We start from the raw sequence: 14,764 nt of genomic DNA, 5'->3' as shown, positions 1-14,764 counted from the left end.
AACTCCTATTGAAGACAAAGATATTGATTGTAATACTGAGGTGGGCTGAAGAAAGTTGCACCAGCAGCAGTTATTTGCTTCATTAATCATGGCACGCAGCTCATGGAGCCTCATATAATTAGCTGTGTAGCTAATTTTACATGAAGGAAATGCAAACAAAAATCGATTTACATTTTAAGTTTCATTTTGAGAGAATTTTTATTTATTTAAATTTTTCAGCTTTTTTTAACCAGGTAATAACTTGTTGAAATTAAATCTGTATGAAAGAAGAGGCATGGCCAGAGTACCAAACATCAGCTACAAATGATGGCACATCAAAGACAACAATTAAACATAAAAAAATTCATGATAATAAATCAAATGATCAAAGGTTGATAATAAACCTTTGAATTATGATCCAATTTTTTGTATGCTTCATGAAGTGGGAGCAGTCTATTTAAAACTGCATAAAAGAGTAATGTGGCCAGCAGGTCCTCTGGGTAATTCTGAAGCTAATTATGTGTCACTCTGTTGCTCACAGTTGCAGTTTTAAGCAGCTGTAATCATGTGGCAGCAGCATGCTTCAAACTGGTTAAAGAGGGAGGTTCTAGCTGGCCAGGTCCACCAATTCTCACCACTATGTAGAGACCCTTGCTTTTGGGAGCCCAACGTCCGTTTCCTTCACATGAAGTAATCCTCCGACTTATGTCTGCGCAGACTCACCAACTGAAATGGCTTGGATGCAAGAAGCATCTGTTTGACATCATGTTTCAGAGCAGAGCATGCAATGTGCAGCACGGTGAGGCAGTGGAGAGCACTAGGTCATGAGTTCAGATCCAAGGCGTTTCTGTGTGGAGTTTGCGTGTTTTCCCAGTGCCTGCATGGGTTTCATCCGGGTACTCTGGTTTTCTCCCAAAATCCAAAAGATGTACAGGTTAGACTATATGGAGGGGGGCATTAACACAGCATTGCTTTAAAAGAGCATGCATGCACAGTCAACATACCATGCATAAACAAAGGTTAATTAACATGTATCCTAAATTAATATCACAGTTTGTAGCAATGAGCTTGAGAGGTGACAAAAAGTGGCCATTCCAAATTGGGAGAAAAAAAAAATGGGAAATGTGCTTAAAAAAAAGCTTTCAGCCCATTTCAATGTGAGCATTGTGAAAGGGAGGGTTGTATGGTTGCTTTCAAATTCTAAATTCCATGTTTTATAGACGACTTGGTAAGACCTCCAGGTACCAAAACCCACTGACATCTGCAACATGAAATTTACTTATTAGTCAGCTAGTGAAGCTATCAGTAGGTACTGTTAAAGCAATTGATATAAATGTTTCACAACATACCTAAATTCTTCACAATTTAGCTGAACTTAGATGAAATATTACTTAATGACGCTGTGGGCGACACCACAGAAAACACAACATGATTTACATGACGCAATTTAAACACACAAAAGAGAAAAAATAGGTAACTTCACGCGCAGGCATTGAAACCAATAGAGTGAAAGCTAAAAAAATAAAAAAAAAATAAATACGGTTTATTACGAAAATGAAAATAATGATACCAGTCTTTGGCTCATACAACAAGCTGGAAATTACCACTTCAATAACGTTTAAAATTAGCAGGCCACAATTACCGCTTCTTGGACAGGAGAGCGACAACCACCCTCACGTCCTGCTCCTGAAATGGAGCTCCACTCTGCTGAGATTGGAGGTAATGTAATTAGTGTTTTCAGGTAATTTTCCGAAGCTTTATTGATTAGCCATTGTGGTGAACATAATAGAGAAAATTAGACGTTTCAGCTCCGGCTGTTAATGCCGACTGCTTTGATTAAATTAATCACTTACCCAAACTTAATTTAAATTACACAAACTCACTCCAGCTGTTTTATATTATGGGACTTGTGGGCGGTCAGAAGAAGATGTGAAGGCGCACATAATCCGATTCGATGGTTTTACCATTCCACTTTATTTCAGGAGTTTTTCAGAGGGATTTTACAGGTGCGCCTTACCTGTTGCTGTGCAGGAGGACATCAGGAAGATGCAAACCGTGATTCCCACTGGTATAAAAAAAAATCCACTTTAATTCTTTCCTAAATCCACGTTTTATCGCCCTCATGCGCCGACTGTCAAGGAGGAGCAACCGAACGGGAAAAATTATAATGCGCGACCATCAGTTCGGATGGAAGTTTCATCCCCTTTATTCGATCGATGGAACGGAAATCACATTTTTGATAGTAATGGTTTCGTCTGTCTGGGTAATGTTCTCAAGATTTAAGTTTTTATCCCCCCCCCCCGAAAAAAAAAAAAAAACTCATATTGCTAAACCCAATCATTGTGAATTGACAGAGGTGTGAGTGCCATAAGCGTAATTTGTTAACCAGCAAATCCTGTTGTGATTGAATGTGTCCAGACCACCAACAACCAATTGGTTAGCGGTACACAACTTAAATAGCCCAATCAGTCTGGTACATTAACTTTGTATATGCGGGGAAATTTACACAGTGTGCATTAGTACATATCATCCATTTATACTGAAGAATACATACTGGGGCAATTTAGTCGTGGCGCGATGACCTACATACATTTTACTCCTTCAGCCCGATATTTTAACGCGCACAGCGTACCGATTATCTTTCAGAGAAAAATACGGAGACCCTACCCACAGAGCCTAACAATCTATAGCAGTAATGCAATTCTACATTATAGTGTTCAGATGGCTCTCAACAATGCTCTATAAAAGCAAAGTCGCATTGCCTCGTAATACCATATACAGAGGGAATAACAATGATCTTCAGCCGATACATGACACTGTATTTCATTGTAATGGTTTGGATTGATTAGCTGCTGGTTGTTAGACAGTATATTTCTCTGTTCTCGTAACGAGGGTAAACGTGACTGAAAAGCTCTGTGGTGTTTCAGTGTTCAGATGAGCTGTGCTGACAACCCTGTGATGGACAGGCATCCCAACAGGGGATCACTCATGCTGAGTGACAATTGCTTTTTTTCATGACAGAGAACTGCATGAAAAGGAGGAGATGAAAGAAAAAAAATGTTTGCTTTTACATGAAGCTTAGAGGTATGAAATGACCCGTGAGTTCTCTGAAAAACATTCTCAGGAAAATAACTTTTCAGAACACATCTTTCAGAACAACGGACCTTTTGACTTTTGCGAGACATTCTCAAAAAGTGGAATTTTATGAAATTATCTAACTCAGAATAAAGAATCAATTTGTAAAAATGAATTAACAAGAAGGGAAAGCTGTGAAAACAACGTGGTCCAATCGTGTGCAGCGTTGACATTAGATTTGTACAAGATAAACAATCATAGGCCCAGGGTTTTTATGAATGGAGTCATCTGCCTTTTGACACATGTATTCTCTGTAGAAGAGCTTTCAGGAGGTTGAAATAATTCAGAAACAACTTCATACTTCAATTCTACTCAAAAAAAAAAAATTTAAAAAGACTGTAGAACCTGAATCTCCCATCAAGCATTCTAATGTTCTGCAGGAGGGAATGTGGAGGGATTTTATACAAACACAGCAAACATGCTTTGCTGTTTTCATATTTGATGAAGTTTCAGAATTTGCAGTGAATGGAGGTTATGACACTAACTTTGGTTATTAAATAAACAGCACAGCAGTCCAAAATATGAATTGGCCTCATTTGCATATAATGAATGATATTGTGTTTTATTTGTTCTGTGTTGGCCATTTATATTCTGAACTTCAGACAACAACTGGATTTGACCAGATGCAAGAATTTCCAGAAAAAAACTGCACTGTCATCAATAGTGACAAATTTGCTTATTGACAGGTCTGTTCGTGTGTTTCTGGACTTAATAAGCTACCTATTATAGTAAGTGTTTCAATAATTAACACGTTAAACCAGGAAGACTATGACTAGTAATAGGTGTTCAATTACTGTGACCCAGTCACTCAATCAAAATGCATTCTGGGTTAAACTGCTCATGAATATTACATGACTGCAGAGATACGGGGAGTGAACTCTTCTGAAGACAGTTGAATCCGTAGGAGTACTTTAGCAGAGAAGAGAGATACTGTATGTGTTATTGACTGGAGCAGTTTGACAGTGAACAAAAATATTTATTACAGACTGGAGCACTTTTGCAGTGAACAGAGATAATTACTCCAGACTGGAATACTTTAGAAGAGAATGGAGATATTTATCATAGAATGAAATCCTTTATTGGAGAACAGAGATATTAATTATAGACCAGAACAGTTTAATAGAGAACAGGGCTCTTTATAAGGGGGGCCCAAGCACCTAAGGCTTGTGTGCCTATGGATGGAGCATTACTCTTTTCCTGAAAGCACCCCCAAAATTTGGGGGGGTGCAGGTAGCCTTGACAACATCCCAATGGGGAGAGCTCCGCCTTAGGTTACCTGGCATGACATTGTGGGGCTGCCCACCGAAAACAAACCAGCTGTCACTAAGTTAAATTACACTTTCAGAAACAGGAAACAGGGACTGCCTACAGCCATTTTGAGCTCAAAGATTCCATGACAGGGCCCCACTGCTCCAGAATAAAATCTGCAATTGGTATCTACAGCATGCCGAATTATTGGTTGTTTCCTACTTGGTGTTTACAGGGAGGGAGGATTTTTGTCATCAGTCAACCTCAGTGTATATATATATATATATATATATATATCATAAACAGTACTACAGCTCTTCACAATATATGGGCTAATACACTGATTAATATTGCTTTTAGTTTTTGTTTTTGTTAAATGCATGAAGAAAATGTCAATGAAAAAGTTAAGATAAAAAATCAGTAATTGCAGAGGAGGAACCAAGATTTTATCCTTGCCTGACAAGATGTTGCAATGCGATTACCAAGTCAGCAAATCTTTTCTACCCCTCATTTTTCTATACTGCAATTGGTGTAATTCAGGGTGAAAATAGGAAGTGAAATGCATAAAGAAACAGGCAGGCACTTTGTGTTTCCGAGCTGAAAATTACTCTCTCCTACTCAGTTACTACCATTGGAGACTGATTTTCCGATACTGCTGCCTAATGACATCTTGAACAATCACAATGTCTTGCACTTGCAGTAAAGCAAGCTCTCGATCTGGCTTTTCTTTCTCTCTTTTCTCTACATAACATACACACACAGACTTTACAAACACATCCATCCTGTTATTTAAACACGAAACCCACGGGTGTCGAGGCTTTTTAAGGGCGAACCGTGAACACAAAGAATATTAAACTTGTTTATTAGCATAAGAGGCTGGTCAGGAGTAAAGCATGTCTTGCAATGGAGGTGTGAACTGTGTAGGAAGTCCGTGGCAAAGGGAGTCATTGGCCCAAGTAATCAAACTCTATTTCTGATTTTCTCAAAATGATTACTTTGATTGCACAATACATTTTTATTTGCCACAGGAGGTGGGTTAATAGCCTTTTTATTTGCATTTGCATGAGTATTGCGTTCCCCATATATTTTTAGAGGAAAGAGTTAGTTTTTTTGTTCAAAGTTAGGTTTTTGAGTTGTGGGTAGCTTTTATTTTTTTGTGGGATTAATATAATCTATAAATTAGCTTTTTTTTTTTGCTATCAAAACAAGTTTCTTTTCATGCAAATAAAGCGTGAGCATATTTGAATTTAAATGAGAGAGAAAGGGGGGTGGCGGTGGCCCAATGCATTCCTACCTCCCACTTCTCGTAATTTGAGGGAGCGCGTGTCGTATTCGAATTTGAATTTGCGAACGCCTCTGCGAATGAGGCTGAGGGACTTAAACGCCCCGCTTCCGAAAAATGCTTATCAGGGCCACCTGCTGCATTGAACAAGGGCGGGGGGGGGGGGTCGAAACACTCCCAGAAATTAACACAGCGCACAACGCGCGGAGGCCCCAAAGCAAATCGCTCTCTCTCTCTCTCTCTCTCTCTCTCTCTCTCCCCGCTGTTCACCCGTGTCACCATAAAGGAACGTCTATCACGACAAACAAGTCATCAGGCGCCGGGGAAACAGCCCGTGTCTAGCGGGCATAACTCCTGCCTTAATCATCTGCCGCGATTCTCCGAACCGAGCGGCGGCTGGCTAGGCACGAACGCCCCCTCCTACCTCATCTACAAAACTCACGCAGGGAATCTGAGAGAAGCGAGATGCATTCGCAAAGTGGTGCCCGAGCCCGAAGGAGAGGAGCTGGATTTGGCTTTCCATGACACCTGCCTTCAGCGTAGAGATGTAATTCAGAGACCTGAGCTTTCAAAAGCTTTGTTTTTTTTTTTTTTGGGTGGGTGGTGGGGGTGTGAGGGGGGTTGAGGGTTGCGTGGGGATATCAGCAATGAGTGGGGAAAATGACTTGACGGTTTTAACTCCGTTTGGGATTGCAGTTGTCATGGATACATGTCTTCAAAGAATGTCTTCAGAGTACTAATTAAGTCATTCAAAAGGGGATAATATCATTATCTCCCCTCTCCCGCTTTCCTTACAGCAAGGTCTATACCACATTGTCAATAGCAGTGACAAAGAATGAGCTAAACAATATTTCTATTTATATATATATAGTTAAATGCAAAAGTATTTAGACAGTGACATAATTTGTTCTGTTGTTTTTTTTGGCTCTGTTCTCCAGCACATTGGATATTAAATAAAACTATTGATATGAGATTAAAGTGTGGACTGTCAGCTTTAATTTGAGTGTACTGACATCTATGCCATACCAAAACCCCCTTTAAGTGGAGCAAAAGTAATTGGACAGTTGGCTGCTCAGCTGTTTCTTGGCCAGCTGTGTGTCTTTGTGTCATTAGTTCATGCACAAAAAAGCTAACAAATGGTCTAAAGTTTATTCTATTTGTGACTTTTTCATTTAAAGTCGGTCACTGTTGTTTCTCAACACTAGGCCAAATAACTGTTAATGCCAAAAAAAAGAAGGCCATCATGAGGCTGAAAAGTAAGAATAAATCGATCAGGGACATTAGGTGCGTCACAATCAACTGTTCAATGCATTGTTAGGAAGCAAGAACACACTGGTAACCTTGCAGACCATAGATCAGCACTGTAGTGGATGCTTGTAGAATACTTTCAGTTATGGAGAAAAATCTCTTCTTAACTGTCTAACAGATCAAGAACACTCCCCAGGATGTTGGCATATAGACATGTCGTAGACTAAAATAAAGTGAAGACTACACTGGCAGAACCTCAAACGGTTCGCCGCAAGATCCTGGTAAGCACTGGTAAGCCTCAGGAACAGAAAAATCAATTAGAACAATCAGTTTTAATGTACTAAAAAGTACATTTAAAAAAACAGAATGGTTTTGGAACAAAGTCTTATGGACATATGAAACCGGTATTAACCTGCAGCAAAGTGATGGAAAGAGGAACGTGTAGAGAAAGAAAAGAACTGCTCATGATCTGAAGCACCCCACTAATCTGGGAAATGTGGTGGAGGTAGTGCTGTGGCTTAGGCATGTATGGCTGCCACTTGAACTGACTCACTTCACTTCATTGACAATAGGACTGCAGATAGTAGCAGCAGGATGAATTTTGAAGTGCACAGAAACATCTTATCCGCTCAGATCCAAAAAAATGCTTAAAAACTCATTGGATGGTGCTTCTTCTTGCAGCAGGTCAATGACCCCAAACATACTGTTAAAGCAACCGTGGAGTTTTTCAGGGCCCACAAGTGGAATAGTCTCGACTGGCCCAGTCAATCACCCAACCAGATCCAACTGAACATGTGTTTTGCTTGTAAGACTGAAGGCAAAACTCCGGAAACAAACAGAAATAGAAGATGCCTACAGTACAGCCCTGGCAGAGCACCAGCAGGAAAGATACCCAGCATCTGCTAATGTCTGTGGGTTGCAGACTTCAGGCAGTCATCAAAAAGAGAGGATCTGCAACCAAATACTAAGTATGACAACTTTATTTCAGATTATGCTAATTTGTCCAATTATGTTTGCTCTCCTAAAATGTGGGGACCATGCATAAAAGGCCCCCTTTAATCACACAATATAGATGTAAATACCCTCAAATTAAAGCTAATTTCCTGTGCTATTTCATATCCAAAATCCCAAAATCAAAACAACAACACAAATTGTGTCGCTGCCCCAAAACTTTGCCATTTATGTGCATAGCTGAATTTCTGTGTGTGCAGAAGAGAGCCACCAGGGTGAGATGACTCAGTGTCAGCTTTGGAGACTTAACGGCAAGGTGAAGGGGCTGCAGCTGAAATGTCTATGACTGGCATGAATGACATAAATGAGAGACCCAAGCGTTTCCTACGGAGTCACGCATGGGCTGCTCCAGCAAATTATGCGCCAAAAACCCTCTTTAACGGCTTTTAAAAAGGTTTTGAGACGAGAAGGCAGTGGGTGCTTCCGTGAGCTTTCTTCAGCTGACGTCCACAATGAGTCTGCTCCGCCGATTACGATGCCCCCCTCCATCCTGCTCATTGTTTTTTTTATATATATTGATTAAAGAGGTATTTATATAGCCAATTTTATTAAATGTTTTTCACCACATGCTTCAATGCGTACCCCCACAAAAGCAAGCCTCGGGGTAAGAGATTTTTGTTTACAGTTATTCATATGCAGATATTCATAAACCGACCGATTCATGAATGCATTAGCAACATCTATAAATGAATTTCTAGCCGACAAAGCAGCTTGAATTTGAGAGTGGGGGTTCATGATGGGGAGGGAGGAGGAGTTTTCTTTGTGTCAATCAAAGCTGGGTGGAAGACCCCTATGCTTCAAGAAGCTGGCATTTGATCCGGTAACCTGTCCCCCACCCACACATACGCCCACACATTCTTCCCTCTGCCATGCTCCTGTATACCTTCTTACTGTACTTGGGAACAGGCTCAACAAGAAAAGCTATACAAAATATGGCCAGGTTTCTCATATCGTTCTACCTTGTTCCATATATTGATCTATCTCTCACACTTGCACGCAAAGTACCGCACGCATATAATTTAAGACATAAAATTGGACATGCACTCTCGTACACTTACATGTGCATTGTCTCAGCTGAATGTCTCCACTCCTGCAGAATCGTTGACAACCCAGTGGTATTCTGTGGGCATTTGTTAGAAATATAGATATGGCATTGTTAGAATGGCTCCATCTGTTTTTGTGTGCAAAAAATGGTCAATTTCAACATAACTAAATTACAACCCTTACCTGAGTCCATTTAACTTTGATTGCCTGTAATATGTGTGTGCTATTCTAAAAGCATCATGGTGAAAATTAGAGAAAGAAATGCTTTCAGGCAAAGAATTATAATTTCTCTCCAGCCTAATAATTCTACCTATTGTGGCAGAACTCCATGGTTCCTCACGTGAGATTAATTGCCTAAAACCATGGCAACAGGGCAATTTGGGAAAAAAATATTGACAATAGTTTACTTTCAGATTTCTCTGTATGCTGTTATTGAATTAAAATGGTCTTTTTAACTTTGCCTTACAAGTACATTTGGTCTCCCCTCCCATCAGCAAACAGTTCAGCAAGTTTGAGGGGGGCACCACTTAGTAAGTCAGCTAATGTCAAATGTTTAGTGCATCCAGACCTTGGTGAATTCTTTGTTTGATAATTACAGTGCATTTCTTGTTTTCGGTGGTATGGCACAGTGCTGGGGGTGGCTTCTGTGTCAGGTGGTGAAGTAACAGAACACACAAGAGAACAGTTGTGTCTTGTCACCTTTTTATGGTGCGAGGGAACTAGGCCACCTACAGGCTGCTGCCCTGACTGTGAGTGGGGCCTAATGCTGTCCATGGTCCTGCAGCCCTCCCAGGTAGTGGGAACAACCGTGGTGCTGAATGGACAGCGCCCCCCAGCACACAGGGGCCATCCTCTTCGGTCCCGCTCCTCCCTTTCTCCAGGAGTGTCAAAATGAGAGATGGGTTCAATTGTTTTTCCAATTTATTTAATTGCGTTGTTATGACGAGACCTTGTTGCTCCTGTTCTCAGATTCTTGCCGACATTGATCACCCGACATCTATTAACATTCAGACCCCGCTGCCCGGCAACGGTTGCGTGATGCAAGGCAGGGCCACTGGGCTCTCTCTGGATCTGCCTGACATCTGAACCCCACAACCCCCACCCCCCCACCCCCCACCACCACCACCACCCCCAATGCTCTGATATGTTCTCCTGGGAAATTTCAGTTAGCAAGCGAACCGCGGATCAGTCATTCCACTTCACCGGCCGGAGGATAATAAGAGCCTATCAGGGAGGGGACATTGGCAGGAGGACAGATGAACCACCGTGATCATTACAGCCAGCTCTAAAGCAGAGGAGGTCCTGTTCCAGGACTCACCATATACGTCTCTCAAAATTATTTAAAAATGAAGGAAACAAGGATGATGATAATCCATAAATCGGTCTGAAATCCTGAATGGATTCAGGGATTTCGGTAATTAATCACGCTCGTGGGACGTCGGTGGCATGGCGCGTGAGCGCAGGCAGGATTTGCAACCCGTTCCGATATTTCCCTGTCCCTGTTTAGCATCTGAGGCACAGACATTCATCCTATTGTCCTGAAGTCTATTACCCGGTGTAATTATTTAATTATTCCAATGGACCATGCGCTCCTCTCCTGGAGAGCCTGAATGTAATGGATCTTGACAATCTGCTGGGACATATTTGCCTCCTTGTTAAGGTAATGTGAAATCTTGGAGGGATTTTTTATTTATTTTTTTCATTGAACCATTTGGATAATAGATATTTTTTGACAGGAAGTTCTTTGTGCGTAATACACGCAGACAAAGAGAAACTGTGCTATATAATAAATGAGCTACAGGTTTCCTGTTCCATAGAAAAGAACACCACATCCAAAAGGTAACAAAGGATTATGGCCAAATTTATAATGGCTTGACTGACTCATTCAAGTTCATTGCATACCCTTGGGACATTGAATGACACATTTATTCAAATTTTCTTCAGATAATAATCACTGTCATGCTGAATTATGAATATTTTTAAATCGCTGGAAGCATTCATGTAGACACATTTTTAGTACAATTCAACTGCCATCTTCTTGAGAGGGTTCGGTTATGTAGCTGAGCATTGATAGATCTTATAGCATTTCTGCTACATTCTATTCTACCACAACTTTACACCAGGGTGGCCAGTGGAGGATCTTCTATAGCCAGGTTCCACTCCAGATTTCTTCTCATTGGGGAGTTTGTTCTCGGCACCGTTTGAGGGTTTTCTCCCCACTGGGAGTTTTTTTTTTATCTCATGTGCTTGTTATTTGGTTGTTCAGGCCTGGTGTTTGCTCTGTTTGCTCTGTCTCTTGCCTTGCTACTCCGTAAAAAGAGTCTTTGCAACAGTTCTGTGTAAAAATTGCTATACAAATAAAATTGAATTGGATAACACAGTAGCTTGCTAGTAGCAGCCAAAAACAAACCTGCACATGTTACTATACAACAATATCCAGTCTGTAATTTTAAACCAAACGTGTTTTCATATAACATGATACAGAACAGGCATAAACATTTACCTTGTTGTCATATTTTCAGGCATTCCTTATTAGTTTACTTTTTAGTTTAGCTTAGTTCAGTTTGCTGTCAGCGCACTCTCAAATGTTCAGTATTTAATACTTTGAACATACTTGAGAAATGTGTCTGAACAGGGTGTGCAATTTCGTCTTATCAGCAAAGGCTTAGTTACAACAAACCACTTTTGCAAACTGTCAGAAATCAGTCTAGAAAAGGCAACAACCGGTGATATTTCTCATCTGCGGTATATAATTATGCGTCATCTGAATATTCATTACCTTTTTATTTTTGAATTCTGAAGTAAGATTTTTAGCAAACGCAGAAGTCCCAGAACTAAACCTCAGGGGCTTAGTACGGACCGGGGGAATTTAGGATGAGTCCACGGGCCCTGACTGAAAGGGCCCCTCAAGAAATAGTGCTATAATTGTGAAGGAATGGGGTGGCCTGAGGTGGTGGGGCCCAATGTGCGATCTTTTCATGGGGCCTAGGGGTACCCTGGGGTTTAGGCCCTGCTGAACCCTAAGGTACACCACATAATAGTTTTGATTGGTTCACTCTTAGCATGAAAAATTGTTTGTCTAAAAAAAACTTTTTAACAGACTAACAGATTAAAAACTGTATTCTATTTTATCTGAACATGATTATCAACAAAGATAAAGTGCCTTGCCTCAGGTCAATAAAAATCCCACCTGTGCCTTTGCCTGAGGTAAAAAAATACATCCTTTGCTGTTCTCCATTTATGCTATATTAAGATGTTCATATAAAATATGAAAGTATTGTATATTGAAATGATGAACATAACTTTTCAAAAACTCTAATATTCAAAAGGGCTCACAGTACTAACAGTGTTAATTCAACTCTTAACAGGTAACATTTGGTCCCAATCTGTTATCTGTTAAGAATTGAATTTATTTATGTTAAAGTTGTTTGTGTTAAAGTTGTTTCTATATTTGTGAAAGAGTGACTCATATTACAGATTAGCCTACCAAAACACCCAAATATACTGTACGTTGTATAATCAGCAAATGTTCACATTTATATAGCATGTGTAGAGGGCTTTTAACATCTAGATCATACAACTCATATTATAATGGGTTGATTTTCATAAGGTTTCACCAGGGTAGCTATGACAAGTGCCATCAACCTTTAGAAAATTCAATGAATGAAGATTCAATTTTAATGTATATTGTAATTGAATATTTAGTTTCACAATGTATTTTCTGCGTAATGTAAACATTATACCACCATATAAATACCAGTATTGGCCCAGAGGCATCACTAGGGGGGTGCAGTCCGCACCGGGTGACATCATCAGAGGCGGTTGACACCGAAATGACCGGCAATAATTTTTTTTTTTGTGCAATGTTGTGTGTTACGACGGGTTGAAACCGCTTATTTCCCCGATTCAGTTTACTGCCGGTTGATTTAATTAGCTCTATTATTGTGACGAGAAGCGCTTTGTTGTTTGAATGCATAACTCTGGTCGACAACATCCAACAGCACCCCCCTCCTCCCCTGGTCGACAGCATCGGGTGATACCAATGGTCGACCACATCGGATGTCACCAACCTTGTGACGCCACTGTATTGGCCAGTGCTGTGTTTGGGAGACGCTTGGGTACGACACATCCATAAACACAGAAGTTTCCAGAAGTTTTTTTTTTTTCCCCACAGTGTTTTCTTCCACCGACAAGCATGTGATATAACCGTAATAGTAATAATTGAAGTAATAGATGAAGTATAACCCCCGATGACAATTTCATTAAACACCAGTGTCTGGGGGGAGGCGAAATGCAGCCATGCCCTATGCCTATCTTACCTTCCCTGACCATGACTTGTAATTTGCCTAACAGTTTGCACACTGGTGGAACTGTTTGAATTCAGACTCATTCTTCATTAAGCTACCAGCCAAGCCATGTAAACCTGTGATTACTTCTTTTTTTCAAATATATAAATTGGGCAATGATAAAAAATAAAAAAACAAAAACATTTTAATGTAAAGTGTGTCCTTTTTAAACATGAAAGCTGAAGGTTTGAGACAGTATGTCAAATCTCTAACGTACATTCACTTCAAGTTCACTGCTGAATTGCAGCCCACTAAATGCATGCAGTGCTCATGGGTTAAACCAACAGAAATTCCAACTGTAGCGGGCAGTACAGCTTTGTAGGCAGTACAAAATTTCAGGTGAATAAAATACTGTTAATATCATTGAGTATAATTTCTTTGTTTTTGTTTTTTTTTAAATTTATAATCTCCTTCAAAAATAATCATATTGATTGTGCAACGTCTCTAAGGACAAGAGTGGGAAACGCAGCCTAAATATAACCCACCATTTTGCAACACTGTTCAGGACAGATTGAAATTAAAATCTGTTGCACTGGATGCCGTTGCCTTTGCCAGCGACGGCAAAACCCACAGACATAGCGCGAGTGACTCAGACAGCACAATCATCCCGTCCTGCGGCTTTAAGGACACTGAATACGGCATTAAAATGCTCCTTCAGGACCTTGGATAAAAAGTCTGATGTGTTTTTGCGTCAGCGTGAGTGATTACAGTGGCGGCTTCGGAGAACAGAAAACGGAGCTCGTTCTAACCGGATCGAACGGCCGCCAAAGCGACAGGCTCGGAGCCCGTTACCGAACCCGGTCGCAAGGCGTCCGCATCTCGCTCCGCGGCGTCGATCAATACGACATCATCATCATCCCCCTGGAGCCTCCGTTTTTTTTTTTTTTTTAAGAAAGGAGAAAATGAAGCTGTTGTGCCCGAGACTGTAGACTGTAGTCCCCTGGTAGCGTTCTCTGACGGGCCTCGTGAAATATGATGGGCTTCAATGGCAGAAGCTGACATTCGCAAAGCGCCTCCTCTCCCTAGAGCGCCCCTTTCACAATGGAAATGCATCGCCATATATTGAAGTAAGTCCTGTAAAACACTGAATAATGCATCTTAATTTACATTTAGTATCGAGGCGTTCCCATTAGCTTTCCCAGTGTATCCGCTGTATTGTCATGTGTTTTCATTTGTAGTTCATTATTAAGGGCATAATGATTCTGGACCCAAAACCAACTATAATTCTATAACTTACAGGACCAAGATCGCAGTTTCCACATTCCGTACCACTGGCATTTCAATTTTATTTGTATTTATTTTTTTCTCTTTCTCTTCTTTCATATTCCTTAATACCTTGTCTCCTCCTTTCGGTGAAACACAAACAATCGAGGCTGGCCTAGAGAGCAGTTTTCAGATAAGTACGGTTCACCGTAAGACCACACTGTTGTCTCCATGTTATTATTTACCAGCAGAGGCATTGTGACAATTC

At 40.6% G+C, this 14,764-nt stretch overlaps 2 long non-coding RNA genes across 3 annotated transcripts; one reads left to right on the top strand and one right to left on the bottom strand.

Moving 5' to 3' along the window:
- Positions 1–389: 389 nt before the first annotated feature.
- On the bottom strand, positions 390–1,779 carry LOC135254898 (uncharacterized). Of its 2 annotated transcripts, XR_010329984.1 has the most exons (3): positions 1,622–1,779; positions 1,329–1,379; positions 390–1,240 (listed from the first exon to the last, which is right to left on the bottom strand). It is a non-coding gene; the product is annotated as an uncharacterized LOC135254898 (long non-coding RNA). The 2 variants fall into 2 exon arrangements; XR_010329983.1 differs by lacking the exon at positions 1,329–1,379.
- Positions 1,780–1,857: 78 nt separating this feature from the next.
- On the top strand, positions 1,858–6,615 carry LOC135254899 (uncharacterized). Its single transcript, XR_010329985.1, has 2 exons — positions 1,858–2,047; positions 5,931–6,615. It is a non-coding gene; the product is annotated as an uncharacterized LOC135254899 (long non-coding RNA).
- The last annotated feature ends 8,149 nt before the right edge of the window (positions 6,616–14,764 follow it).

The sequence above is a fragment of the Anguilla rostrata genome, chromosome 5, assembly GCF_018555375.3.
Source record: "Anguilla rostrata isolate EN2019 chromosome 5, ASM1855537v3, whole genome shotgun sequence".
In the NCBI taxonomy this organism is placed as follows: domain Eukaryota; kingdom Metazoa; phylum Chordata; class Actinopteri; order Anguilliformes; family Anguillidae; genus Anguilla; species Anguilla rostrata.
The sequence above is the reverse complement of the archived record's forward strand: the minus strand, read 5'-3'. Positions and strand labels throughout refer to the sequence as shown.